We start from the raw sequence: 15,709 nt of genomic DNA, 5'->3' as shown, positions 1-15,709 counted from the left end.
GCTGCAACCATGAGGCACGTGATCGGCCCACTGGCCTCCTCCACTCATGAGACTCCCTCGCTGAGAGAATCTGGTGAGCAGGATCAGCGTCAGGAAAATGAGCCACATGTCCATACAGCCGCAACTGACGCTCACGGACTATGCAGGTAACAAATCTCATCCGAGTCTCTCTCAGCAACCGCTCGTTGGACACAAAATCCGACCAGCGATAGCCAAGGATTCTCCGAAGAGACCTGGTACCAAAGGAATTAAGTCTCCGTCTCAGATCCTTGGTCAGAGTCCAAGTCTCGCATCCATAGAGCAAGACAGGAAGTACCAAGGACCTGAAGACTCGGACTTTCGTCCTCCCGCACAGGTACCGGCAGCGCCACACCCCATGATCCAGTGAATCCATGACTCCCCAGGCCCGACCCAGACGTCTATTGACCTCTGACTCACAGCCAGCAGAGACATGAATATCACTGCCAAGGTAAGTGAATCTCTCCACGACCTCAACATCCTCACCACAAACAGACACAGACAGGACAGCAGCATCCAAGATGTCACCGAAAGCCTGGACCTTAGTTTTGACCCAAGAAACCCATAATCCCAGCGGCTCTGACTCCTCTTTCAGCACCTCGAGGGCCCGCAAAAGGATGTCTAGAGTCTCCGCAAAGATGACTGCATCATCTGCAAAATCAAGGTCCGAGATCGTGACATTCCCAAACGATGCACCGCAGCTTGATCTCTCCGACATCCTCCCTAAAATCCAGTCCATACAAGTGCTGAAAAGTGTGGGGGCCAGTACACACCCCTGACGAACTCCAGTAACAACTGGAAATAAGTCAGAGATGGTACCACCACACTTCACAGCACTCTCAGTACCAGAGTAGAGTTCAGACATCAGATCGATCAGTTTTGGTGGCACCCCACGAAGACCAAGAATCCTCCAGAGGACATCCCGATTCACTGAATCGAACACTTTACAGAGATCAACATAGGCTGCAAGCAGTCCCTGCTGAAACTCTCGTCTGCGTTTGGTGAGGACACGAAGGGCAAGGATACGGTCAATCGTTGACCTCTTTGGTGTAAAGCCTGACTGCTCTGGACGCTGGTGCTCAAGCAGATGGTGGCGAACCCTATCAAGAATTATCCGAGCAAAGACCTTGCCCGGCACTGAGAGCAGCGTCACCCCTCGGTAGTTGTTGCAGTCTTGGCGATCACCCTTCCCTTTCCAGAGAGGGACAACAAGGCCCCTCTTCCAGTCAGTTGGGATGATGCCTGTGTTCCAGGCAGAGCACAAAACTGCATGCAACGACACGAATGCAGCATTTCCACCAGCCTTGAGAAGTTCAGCATGGATGCCACAGATCCCTGGAGCTTTGCCCCGTTTCAACTGGTTCACCGCAGCCCGTGTTTCCACAAGCGAAGGTGGACCACAGTTGATTCGAGAGTCAGCAACAGGGATTGTAACACCCTTGACGTCCAACTCGACAGCTGGGGGATCAGCCTGGTACAACCGCTCAAAGTAACCGGCCCAGCGGGCCTTCGCTTCAGACTCCTCTGTCAAGAGCCTACCACTCTCTGCTCGAACTGCAGTGCTCCGAGGGATGGGCTTGGATGAACGCAATGCGTGAATTCCCCTGTAAGCGGGACGAGAATCACCTGTCCACAGGTGATGCTCTACCCCCTCACAGATTCCTCGCACATAGGCCTCCTTGTCCACCCTCGGTGCACGTACAGTTTTACGCCTCAGCTCCCTGAACAGCTCAGCTCTGCCATTCAGCCTGGCCCTGCGACTCTGGTCAATGGTATCCAGTGTCCCTTGAGAGACAAAATTCTTCTTTGCCCTGCAGTGAGCTCCAAGACATCCACCGGCAACATCAAGGACGGTGGTCCTGCAGGCACTCCACAACTCTTCAGGACCCCCCAAAGCACCCAGACCCCCCAAGTGTCCACTCAGCCTGTTCGCAAACTCCTCAGCTACTCTCTCATCCCTGAGCTTGGCAACATCCAGCCTAGGCTGGGATGGTACCATTCTCCAGGATTTAAGGTGCAGCTTTAGAGTTGCGATAACAAGCCTGTGGTCAGTATTGAGGAACTGAGCACTCCGGTAGACCCTGCAGTTCTGGATCATCCTCCAACGACCGTCAATGAGGACATGGTCAATCTCCTTTGCCACACCACCAGCGTTGGAATACCAAGTCCAGCGATGAGCTTGTGGGCGCTGAAACCATGAACCAGCCACTCTAAGTCCATGACTTCTTGCAAAGTCAAGGAACTTTTTGCTATTCTGGTTCATAGTTCCTGACCCATGGGGACCAACACATGTCTCATAACCATCCCTATCAGTTCCAGTCGATGCATTGAAATCCCCCAAGACGAGAAGTGTATCTCGTCTGGGGCACTGATCAACCACAGATTCGAGCGTGGCGTAGAATGCATCCTTCATGGTGAGATCACTCTCCTCAATCGGAGCATAAACATAGACCAGGGAAATGACACCTAAGGAGTGACGAATCCTTAATCTCATAATACGCTCGTTGACCGGTGTTACCTCAATTATCATTGGGGTCAGCTTATTGGACACAGCTACAGCAACTCCTTGGGTATGGTAACCATCAGAGCGACCAGACCAATAGTAGGTGTAACCACCCACCATTATCTCGCCGCAATCCGGTCTCCGAACCTCAGAGGGAGCTGCAATCCCGATGTCCAAACGCTTGAGCTCAGATGATAACAGAGACAGGTGATAATCCTCTCTTAGGAATAGGACATTCCAAGCACCCACCCGAAGGGACCGCCTCAGGTTAACCCAAGGAGACCGCCGTCTGGTGGACGACACCTCAGCACCACTCCGACACACTCTCCCGCAATCTGACCCAGGGATGTTACCCCGTGGTTTCCCTCCTATCATCAAAGATTGGGGGTCCCGAAGGCTTTACCCCAATCCCGTCATCCGGTGAGCTGCCCTGCAAAGGGAAGCTGCACAGGAGGTACTCCCACGGAGTGGGTTTTCAGATTTTTTTTGTGTTTTTGCGTTTTGCGGAATGAAGGGTTTTCCGGTGGCCGGAGTGCAAATCTTGCCACCAACCTCCTCATAAAAAAGTAACCCAACTGCAGGAGGACGTCTGCAGACACAATTGGGCACTAGATATGGATGGCCGTTGGCTCACAAGGAGCTCCTCCGCCTTTTGATTCGGTGTGTTCAGTGTGTGGCTCAAAAAATAGTGAATTCACCAAACACAAACGAGGGGGAGATATACAAAAGTTTTTATCAGGAAGTAAATTTACAACTACTGGAATACCAGATGAATTACATCTACCAGGGTATTCTTTCTGTGGTCCAGGAACAAACTTGAATAAAAGATTAGATGAGGCTGACAATTCTAAACCGTGGAGCAAACCTATCAATAGGGTTGATAATGTGTGCATGAGACACGATATTGATTATGGAAATTGCACAGCGTTGGAAGAAAAACATGAAGCCGATAGAGAAATGTTGTATAATTTGTCTCTGATACAAATTCCAACCTTGAGAGAAAAAGTTGATAGGTTCATCATGAAGAAGATGATCAGTGCTAAATTGAAACTTGGGCTTGGAAATTCAAAAAACTTATAGGCTCTAATTATGTCATTAGGATTGAAGAGCAATTCACTGATGAATTACATAAACCAATAATCACAAAGTTTCAGAGAAGGAAGGTTTATTCCAAGGAAGTTGATTATATCTGGTCCGCTGATTTCATTGAACCCAATTTTGATAAGGGGTACAAGTATACTTTAATCGTTATTAATTTGAGGAGTAGATATGCGTGGGTTGTCCCTTTGAAAAACAAAACAGGTAATACTCTTACGTTAGCTTTCCAACAGATATTCAATAAAAGCATGAGAAAACCTAAAAAAATTGTGGACTGATGAGGGTACAGAGTTCTACAACAAAACATTTCTGAATTTTCTTTAAAATAACAACATTACATTATACAGCACCTTTAATGAAGGAAAAGCGATTGTTATTGGGCATTTTAATCGCATTTTAAAAGAGAGACTATGTAAAAAATTCACTCAACTCGGTTCAAAACAATGGTTATCTTTAATTCAGGACATTGTAGATAAGTACAATGATATGATTCATACCTCAACGAAAATTAAACCATCAGATACATTTATAAAATTAAAATATGAAAAAGAGATTAATGCCAGAAAGCCTAAGTTCAAAGTTGGTGATTTCGTAAGGATATACAGGTGGAAATCTCATTTTGAAAAAGGTTATACCAAGCGATGGACAAATGAACTTTTTAAAATTGTTGTCATCAGTACAGTTCCTTGGACTTACAAATCATGTGATTTAAAGGGGGAAGAGATTTTAGGTTCATTTTATTCACAGGAATTACAAAAGACAAAGATAAATGGGGAAATATTTTTTGGACTCCACCCCTTTTTTAACTCCGCCCCTTTTTGACTCCATCCACACAAGCCCTACCCACATAAGCCACATCCACGCAAACCCCACTCACAAAAGCCACATCCACACAAGCCCCACTCACAAAAGCCACATCCACATCCATCATATCCACATAATTAGTAATTAGTTTATTAGTTCCCACACACAACATGTTTATTTAATTTAAAAAAATTGCTCCACCCACACAAGCCACATCCACACAAACCCCACCCACACAAGCCCCACCCACACAAGCTCCACCCACCCAAGCCCCACCTACACAAGCCCCACCCAACCACACAAGCTCCACCCACACAAGCCCCAAGCATCCACACAAGCACCACCCACCCATACAAGCCCCATCCCCCTGTGCACCCCCACCTTTGACCCACCACCCCCCTCATCCCACCCCCCACCCTTCCCCACACACACACGGGGAGGGGAGAGGGATGAGGGAGGTGGTGGGTCATTGGGGGAGCACACCGTTTTGGGGGAAAATCAGATAATTATATGGAAAGCATTTATAATTAAACAAAAGTAATAACATTGAACAAAATCTTCTTTCGCAGCAGTTTGATGGTTTTTTTTGGTTTTGAAACTCGATCAACATATTCTGTTCAAAACAAAGAGTGAAGAACAATTAGGATATATAAAGATGATTATATTATGATATTAATAAAATAATAAATATAACATTTACCTCCAGAAGATAGTGTTGTGTCAGTTTCCTCCAGAAGATTAAGTTGTGTGTTTGGTTCATCCAGACAGGTGTTTAAACTGAAAAAAAAATAAAAATAAACCAATGTCACCCGCAGGGTGACCCGTATCTTGCCAAAAGGTGACCACGTGTGACTTCTTTAAGGTCACACTGAGGTGAACAGAGCTGTTATCTACCAGGAGCGACTCCTTGAGGAATATCTGCCAACGAGAGATTCCGATGAGAATCGTTCTACAGAGTAACCATGAAAAATATGCTTTTGCCTCATAACGTCACCAAATGACATCATAATGTCTCAAACTTGACATATCTAGAAAGCACTCATCGAGATGTTCAATTTGAGGTATTACACGATATGGTTCCTAAAACTTGAAAATTTGACCTTGGGGTCAAATATGTTTGACCTTAGGTGCTAACCATGAAGGTCAAGGCCAATCGCCACCAAAAATTAATCAGCTGAGCGCCAGACCATGAACTATATTCCCATGAAGTTTGAAGATGATCCGATCAAAATTACTCAAAAAATAAGGGTTTCGACGACTCCCCTGATTTGCGATAAAGTGACCTTGACCTTTGACCTTGACCTTCAAAATTTTATGCGCTGAAAGGGACCTCAATAGGCCTCTGATATGCGAAGTTACAAAAATTTCCAATGATAACTGTGCTCTGCAGAGTGATTTATACGTGATTACAGACCAAAAAAAAAAACATATGAAGGTCAAGGTCAATCGTCACCAAAAATTAATCAGCTGAGCACCAGATCATGAACTATATTCCCATGAAGTTAGAAGACGATCCGATCAAAATTACTCAAAAAATAAGGGTTTCGTCGACTCCCCTGATTTGCGACAAAGTGACCTTGACCTTTGACCTTGACCTTCAAAATTTTGTGCACTGAAAGGGACCTCTATAGGCCTCTGATATGCGAAGTTACAAAAATTTCCAATGATAACTGTGCTCTGCAGAATTTAAAGACAAACAAAAAAAAAAAACATACAAGCTGACTAACATATCTTGCAAAAACTTCATTTTGGCAAGATAATAATAATGAGTCAAAGACAGACACACACACACACACACACACACACACACACATACACATACACATACACATACACACACATACACACACACACACACACACACACACACACACACACACACGGATAATTTGTCACCTTTGACTTGACTCATTCAAGGTCAGAGGACATGAGAGAACTTCTTGCCCGCCAACAAAAATGTCATTCAACTCTCTTCTGAACGTTCAAATGTCTTCAAGGAAGTCATTCATTTTTAGCCACTCATCATGTAATTCAAAGGCCTCCTGTTCTAGATCAGTTATCAATGATGTTCTTATTGGGGATAACCTGTTCGAAAAAGAAACATAACAATTATTGGTTGTTTAGTGATTTAATTCTGTATAAAACAACAAATAATGAATTGGGTTGAGGATCTCACCTGTCATCTTGTGAAAACGATTGATCCGCAAGGTCGGAGAAATTATTTGCACAATACATTCTCGAAACAAAACACACTCGGCACACAAGTTGGTTTAAATAGCCTCCTGTTGATGACGTAACGGGAGATTCCACAACAATGGGTTTTTCAGGGTGTCCCACATAGGAAATGACCGGAATTCTTTTGGCTTGGTTCGGGCGAGGCAGCTTGGCTGACTCCAGACTGACTCATTTTAACATGAAAATGAAACAGCTTGCTTTGAATTATTTTGAGAAAAACTTACATAAAAAAACACATAATGTTGAATTTGGAAAGACCATGAAAAATAATAGCATTAAGAGAAGTTTATCATTTCATTTCTGCTCAACAAAGACACTTATACCAAGAACCAAGTTCCAAGTTATTCTTTGTGAATAGACTCAAAGGAAATGAATGTTTTAGGAAAATTAAGTAATTCCCTAAAGTAGAACATGGGCAAATATTCATTGGTTCGCTCTTTGAGTGGAATGAAAATATTATTACGGATTTCAGAATCCGGTCTGATGAATGCATCCACACATCCAGGTCCTCAGACAGTTATTTCCTTAAATGCATGTTCAGATTAGCCCCATCCCCATGTCTAATGGGATCTTAAATGTGATGCGTTGAGAAGGGTAAAGGATAGATCCCCTCTCTTATGGGAAGATTTTTCTTTACGACTGACATGTTCACACACATTTCTTTCGTGAGCTCAGACGCCCGCCTTTTTTGAGAGCGCACGCGTCATCATGGTAACCGTGTCCCAGTGGGGCGGACGGTACCCTGTGGAGACGGCCCGGGGATATAAAATGAGCGAGAGAAAGCGTGAGGTACATTCTGTGAGGAGAGACGTTCTGTGAGGAGAGAGGTTCTGAGATATAAAAAAAAACGAGCAAAAGAGGGACGTTCTCTGAGGAGAAAAAATCCAGAGAGGAAAAAGCAAAGGGCAAGAGAAGCGACCAAGAAGCGGGTGTCTAACCAGCACCGAAGAGACAATTCGCCCTTCCAGTGCTTTGGCAAGCAAGCATGTGGTGTGCTTGTGGGTGTGAGCAGTGCGGCCAACAAGTGAGGCTCGAGTCGATCACCAACAACACCAGGGTCTAAACCCGCAACAGACGATCTCGGTGCCCTCCGGACGTCAACTGGTGTTTAAGGCTGCCCCACGAGAGGGTGCACGGCAAAGCTGGGTGCTGGTGACGGACGTGACATGCACGCACGCATTTTCAGGATGTTTTTGCTTCATGGACGACTTTCTGGTGAGCGAGACGATTCTCCCCCTCCCCTCCCCCTGAATGATCTGCTGGGTACCCTTGTCTGTGTTTAGCTGTAAGTCAACCCCTGATAAGCATCTGCTCTTTGTCTCTTTCCTGGCATTTAAATTGATTTTGCTTTGAAATTCTTTATTTACCTCAGCAAATAAAAAGTTCTTTTTATTTATTTACTTTATTATTAATAAATTATTTGTCGATTTCCAACCTGTCCGTGTTTGTCCTATTCTTCTATTGGTCTAGCATTGTTCGAACCGAGATAGACTGGGAGGTAATTACCACAGATTTGACCAAAAAAATCGTCGGCACGCACCAGCGGTTAAAACTCTCAGCCGCCATAATTAAAATCTAATCAGATAATATTGTTGCTTTGCCGAGGGCGCGCTCCCCGCTCAGGAAACCACGTGACCTCTAGTTAAACAGAATAATTAGACGGCGGACACTGGAACTCGTGGTTGACTGGGTGGCGTCCGTGGTTTTAAAACAACCCACCACACCATAACGTTAATTGTGAGCGGTGGCCCCAGGTCCGACTCCACTGTGGACAACCTGGGATTAATCCCCCTGAGTGACAAGCTGGTGTCTCGGTACCCGCCACCGCAACAATATGAAAGGGAAGAAGTGCTTTAATCAGTAAGTCTCAATTTTACATTTACGTGTATGGGAGGGGGAGAAAATCAGTCTCAATTTTACATTTGTTTGTATAGGAGGAAGGGGGGGGGTAGGTGGGGAGAAAATCAGTCTCCCATTTTTGGCTTTTGGGGCTTGAGTCAGAAAGTGTTTTCCCTTTTTCCCCATTCATTTGAATGGGCGTCCCAGAAACCCCATTTATCATCTACTATTATGATACAGTGAAGAGTACCACACATGTGAAAGAGGAACATGAAGCATTATAAGAGATCGTTTTTATTATTATTTTTTGAGAGTTTTCATCGGATTAGGTAATGGAAAGGTTGTAGAAAAGATCGTGAGGTGAATGTTGAATTTGGATCAGTAAACACAGAGGGTGGAAACAGATCACGTGGTTACGGGAGAAGCACGTGGCTGTGGGTGGTGTTTAGTCAAAAGTGAATTTATTTATTTTAAATAAGGATTGCGTAACATTTGGAAAAGGGAAGGTTGAAGTAAAATCGTGGAAGTGTGTGGTGAATTTGGAACTGTAAACGCAGAGTGAAGCTGCTGGGTCGATGAAACGTATCTGGAAGGGGGTGGGGAGAGACACGTGGTTACAGGAGGTGTATAGATCGTAAAGATCCAGGAAAATTATTAATTTTTGATGTATTTTTGAAGAATAGGTAAGATTCGGGAATGGAAGATTGTAGGAAGAAATCGTGAAGGTAATGGCGAGAGTGGGTCAGCTCAAGTAGAATAAAGATGGTGTGCCAGCAGAAGGAGGAGGAAGAATAAGAAGTGGAGGAAGAATAAGAAGGATCGGGATCAGTGTGACCACTCCTTGGCTTTTTTCACAAGATCTTGGCTATTCGTTGTTCACCTTGGCTTCTTGGTTTTCTATAGGTTTTCTTGGCGTATAGGTTTTCTTTTATCATCGCTTTTCCAAAACCTTGTGAATTCTTGGCTTTTTTCATTGACTCACCTTGGCATTTATGAAAATGAGGAGTGGTCACACTGATCAGGACTCGTGGGTATGCAAGGAGAAAGGTAGTTTTTTTTGTTTTGTTTTGGATTTAAGACAAGAAACTGAGTGTCTAGTTAAGAGGGATGGGGGACGTTGGAAAAGTGGGGAAAATAGGAATTGAAGGTAATAGGGAGAGAATACAAATAAAAACGATCGTACACCAAGAGGGGAAGGATGGGTCAGCTTCAAGGAACCCGATAAGACAAGGTCGACGAAAACTCACAAAATAGCACGATTTTTGTAACAAAACTGAAGTAGGAACACACAGTAACATGCAGGTGAGAAAATAAAGTTAAAACGGGACAGAAAACGACCGGAAACTTAACTTTGAGACAATCAGCAGAGAGCCCTGAAAGACCCTGCCGTCGCTTCAAACCCAGAACCGGAACTCTTCACCATTAACAGCCACAACGAACGACCAACCACCTTCATCATAAATCATCACACTACAACCACTATGCTACACCACTGCTGCCATTGCTCAACCACCATCACCACCGATGTTCACCACTGCCCTATGGATTGGCAGGAGATGGGGGCCAGACGCACCATAGTGGATACTTGGATCGGGATGTCCTGGCATTTAACTTGAGGCGCAAGAGTGTGCTGGGCTCCATTCAACATCATAGGGAAATCACAAGTGCTTCGCTCAATTACGGCCCTCATTGAGTGTCCGGCATATGTTCATGGTCAGAGAGCACAACCAAATATCCTGGCGCCATGTTAATCTCGGAACTCAAGCGCTGGGGGAGTTCAGGGTAAGTGAGGCCATTTCCGCCACCAAATCGTTGCATGGGCATAGCTTGCACCGGCGTAATCATCCATACACCACTGAGGGCACCGGGAAACACCATCACTTTTCCCGATTCACTCCCAAGCACTTGCCCTCACCAGGGGCTTATAAAGGAGTGTGTGTCTCACATATGAGGGTCGCTTGGTTCTCTGGCTTTGCATTATTAGGATCAAGGTGCAGCAAACAACGAAGCTCGACAGAGCGAGTGGCATGGAGCCCATGGAGCAGAGTGCAGAACAAGCGGAAGAGCCAGATGCCAGACCAGGTGCAGTTTTCGACAGTAAGTGTGGTAGGGGACCGACAAGATCTACATGGACCCTGTCAAAATGCCTATCTAGTGTTGAAAAGCTAGTGAGTGGTGCGACAGGATGGCATTGGATCTTGGAGCATTGACATTAAAGACATTGCTAGACCCGATGATGCACATTGGTGTTGATGCGTGGCCAGACAGAGCATATGGTGATGAGTGGCTGGGTTGCAGGAAAACCTGGGTTTGTGGTTGAGTGAAGTGTCGAAGACTGTACGACAGAATGCGAAAGGACATGACTGTCCCGTTGATGTATCACACAAGGGTAGTATTTGTCCCTGGGAGTACCTTGCAAAATTTAAGCGAACCGGCTGCAGACTGTAGAAAGTGGAGCTCCGTGTCTTCCCATTGTGCTGCTGCAAGTGCATTGAAATTGATGGCCAGTTTGTTGGTAGAAGACAACGCCAATACCTAGATGTGTGAGAGAGCATCGGTCACCAAGTTCACAATTCCTTGGATGTGCCTGATGTCGGTGGTGAATTATGAAATATAACTGAGTTGGCGAAGTGTATGAGGACCGTGAAAGTCCGAATGAGTGGGTAGAGTGAAAGGTAAAGGTTTGTGGTCAGTCAGGATTTAGAATTCTCTGGCCTCTAAGAAGTGGTAAAAGTGCTTGAGGGTGAGGTATACAGCAAGTAATTCTCTACTGAAGGCGCTGTACTTGTGCTATGTTGGTTTCAGCATTTTAGAGAAGAAGGTAAGTGGACGCCAGTCAACATCAATGAACTGTTGAAGGGCCGCACCCACCATGATCTCAGGTGTGTCTACCATCAGGCATGTTGACGCCTCTGGCTTTGGATGAATCAGGAATGAGGTGTTGGCCAGTGCGTCTTTGATGGTGTGGAAGGTTGTCAAGGTTGGCTCTGCGAATCAGAACACTTCAGGATGCTGACCAGTTGCGAGTAACTCGTTCAGCGGCTGCAGTGTTGTAGCTGCATTTGGAAAAAATTGATGGTAAAAGTTGACAAGGCCCAATAACTCTTGCAGTTTTCATTGAGATGAAGGTAACGGGAAATCCCAAATAATTTGCACCTTCTCCTCAAGTAGATGGAGGACTGAGCAGTTGTCACAGTGGCCAAGGAAATTCAACTCTGGAATGCCGAATATGGACTTTGTGGGATTGATGATGATGCTGAAGTCCTGCAAACAGATGAAGAGGAGACGTAAGTGTTCCTGATGTTCTTCTGTGGTTTGCGCTGGCGATTAGAATATCTCGACACATAGCAGAAGTAAAATCCCTAGAGCACCTGATCAATAAAATATTGAAAGGTTTGTGTGGCAATGTGGAGGCTGATCGGCATCCGAAGGAATTTGAACAGGCCAAAAGGCATGGTGACTGCTGTCTTTGGGATAACATCTGGATCTCCAGGAATCTGATGGAATGCACGAACAAGGTCAACCTTGGAGAAGACTGTAGCACCATGGAGTGTAGCGGTTAAATCCTGAACGTGTGAAATTGTGTAACAGTCTGGAACAGTCGTGTTGTTTAAGGACTAGTAATCCCCACAAAGACGCCAATCCATGGGTGTCTTTTTGGGTACCATGTATAGCGGTGAAGCCCAACTGCTGGACGAGTCTGATTAAACCACATTGTAAGATATAGTCAAACTCCTGGCGGGTGATACAAATTTCTCAGGTGCTTGTGGGCACGGAAACAGGGGGTCCCGTGGTCTCGATGTGATGCGTGATCTGGTGTTTGATGGGCTGGATTGTTGCCAATAGACGTGTTATGGATGGGAAGTCATGAAGTACTTTCTGAGAAGGGCACGTGGGTGTGGAAGGAAGGCACATGATATTCAGCAACGAAACGGTGGATGCTTTACCGAGAACACTAAGCTGTGTTGAGGCAACTAATAGACGGTGATGTTTGATGTCTATGAGGAGATTGAAATGACGCAAAAAAAAAAATCCTCTCCTAGGATGGAGTATGTGGTGTTGGCATAAGTAAACACCCATGGAAGCTTGAGGAGATGTTCTCCAAAAGTAACAATAGCACTGTTGTTCGTGGCATGTAATGAATATTCCTGTAGATTTTTCCGTTCAGCAGCAGACGGTGACATAGTGTTCATCTCTGCTCCTGTATGTGTATGAACAAGAAAAGGACGTTTGCTAGTATGATCCACAAGGAAGAGAAGGTGACTGAACCCAGGTGAACTCATTGCCATTAGTTGTGGGCATCATCGTTTCCCTGCAGTGGGTACGAGCATGATGCTCTACATGAGCACCGAAGGCCATGTGGTAACAACACCAATGTGGAGTGTTCACGGAAGGTAAAGGCGAATGATAGCTTGAGCTACGGTATTTCTCCCTGTTCTTACAACTACGAGGGGTACACGAAGATGGACACGACTGGCGTTCCACAGCATGGAGCTCCAGGATGAGCTTCTTGAGGTCCGCCACTTCAGATTGTAATTGTGTGACATGCTGTGGTGAAGGTGTCACATTAGCCACAGTCAGTGTAATGGTGTCCATGAGTTGATCAGCCAGATCCGCAGTGGCGGGCAGTACTAGCTCCGTATTAACTGAAAATATCATGTGGATGTGTGGTGGTAAACGTTGCAAGAACAACTCCCGAAGGCACGACTGGTGGAAGGTGGCACGGCAGTCATCGACAAACTGTTGCATATAATGCAGTAGTTGTGTGGGTCTTCGATTTCCTAAATCGTCAGTTGTAAGTTGTGGAAAGTGGTGGGTGTCGAAAAAGAAAGGAGTCAACAATGTATTTAAAAACGTATCAACTCGGTAGTAATGCTCTGGGTGTCAAATTGAGCTTCGACTTGCGTAAACCACAGCTGCGGGTCATTAGGCCAGAATAGCAGCAGCTTGATCGAAACCGCTGCCACCAATAAAGCTGGTGGCAAAACTGAGGGATGGGAAAATGACGATTCCAATTCTGAAAAAAAATAAATCCTCTAAGTTAGGGTGTATACATTTCGATAGTTTTGTCGGTATAACTTTTTAAAGTATCACTTCTGTCTAAAATTACACCTGGTAGTAATGTTAATTTCCATTGAAAATTGTCATTCTTCATATGAAAAGACACCAATTCTATGTATGTATGTATATGTATGTACATATTATACACATGCATTCACGTATATGCACTGAATGGAAACTTTTCCCATTCAAAAAAGGTACACATTTGAAACAAACGGGTTTCATTGGTCACCACAAGCCTGCATTCAACGAACACTTTAAGGATGAACTTTTGCTTGCTGTGAACTTTTCTTGTCCAAATGCTTCAAATGCTTGACATTTTACAGTTAGTCATTCTTTTATCGTAGCCAACATTGGAAGATTTATTGGCGTTATATAGTATAAAGAAACCTCCAACAAAGACATCGATATACCCACTACTGGGGGGGAAAAAATGTACGACTCATCAGAAAGCTCGACCAAACAGAAAGGTGTGACTAATCGGGAAACTCACCTCAACGCCGTGAAGAATGTGACTCACAAAATGTCTCACCTGTGAAAAAAAACAAAACAAGAAAAGTACAACTCGTTCGAAAATTACACCACCCGCAGAACAAAATGGCTGACTACCTGGAAACCACAACTCCGAAAATGGCCCTCCTGTGTGCCAGGATTCAAATGTTCATCGTTGATGGAAAACTTTACGGCGGTCTAGGCAAACATTGTTCGGCTGAATATGACCTGTTATTTGTCGAACGTTCGCAAACAAGAACCTTGGTGAACTTGGACTTGCGGCCATTTGTGAACTTTGGCAAATTTCGAACTTGCGTACGTTCGCTCCAAGTGCTACAATGTATACACGAGATATATTCATCTGTTCCTCAAAAACGATGGCATCAATTATTGAACATCGGTGATTATTTCTAAGTCGTTGAAATCAACATTTAAAGGACGTTATAACAATGTACACCAATTGTACATCAGGCTGCAATTTCAAACCTTAAATCCAGTTCATTTCTACTTTTCCAGCCCAAAGGCACGTTCAGTGCCAACGAAGCAGTATCACAGCAAAGATTGCATTGGGTGGTTTGCCTTTGCCTTCCGGGTGGTAGTCAGAGCACGAATTTGGAATTTGTTGAAGGCACTGACGATAGCTCACCTACTCTTTGCAAAGGACACTGTGGCATCGTTAACCTCCACCAACTAATGTCGGCAGATGGGATGCTCAGGTTAACGTCCATCCGAGAGTCCTGGAGTAGTACAAGTTGACACTGGATCAAGCAATGTGAGCGATTCGGAGCCGTTTGACCAATTTTTCTCTGGATCAGTAGCGGAGCTCCATTCTTCATCATGGTCATGCAACCCAACATCGAGGTCTCCCTTTCAGCCCAAACAGTGGGTTCACAACCTTAGCCCTGGGTTCAATGACAGAGTGGTCTTTGGTCAGAACTGTGCAGGCACCGTGAACCTGGAGTGGAGTATCTTCCCTGGGGGGCAGGGGGGGCAATATTATCATGGGAGGGTAATAAACACATAGTGAGACTAATGACAGTTTAATTATTGTCTTTCATAAAACATGATGGTGCAACCTTCATTCAAAGTTGACAAAAACGAAGATCTAAATGTGGACTTGCACCGTTCTAGCTACACTGGACCATGTGTGAAACCTTTCACAAATCATAAACAAACATTCCGGTATTATGGACTTTCAATATCCTGAAACAACTACCTCACAAGCACCAGTATGGAACGGCTCGAAAAGTTGACTGTACATTGTAGAGCAAGAAAAAGAGGGTGGTAGACAATGACTGAGATTGGTAGAGGAGGTTTAGCATGATCCTGAGGAAGTCCGTGTCAAGAAAGAGACCTCGAATGAGGCTCCAACGACTGATTTTGGCTAAATTGAGGAATATGGTTCATTAAATCCTGGCAACAATGAAAAAGTAAAACTCAAAACGACTTTCGCTTCCCATTGCAGTCTTTCTGTTGCAATGACGTTTTGGTAGATCGACAGATCGGTGTTACTTTCCCCATATCCAATGCTTGAGTTATTGATCGAGTTCAGCTTCAGTGGTCAAATTAAAAGCCTCACTCTACACTGTATTTTTTTTCTATGTGTTCATAACAGAATGTTCGTTTCGAATTTATTTTTGCCATTTTGAAACAGTCCAA

Source organism: Eptatretus burgeri, chromosome 16 (assembly GCF_056783735.1).
Source record: "Eptatretus burgeri isolate ZD-2024b chromosome 16, Ebu_testis_v1, whole genome shotgun sequence".
In the NCBI taxonomy this organism is placed as follows: domain Eukaryota; kingdom Metazoa; phylum Chordata; class Myxini; order Myxiniformes; family Myxinidae; genus Eptatretus; species Eptatretus burgeri.
This window is presented reverse-complemented; position numbering follows the sequence as displayed.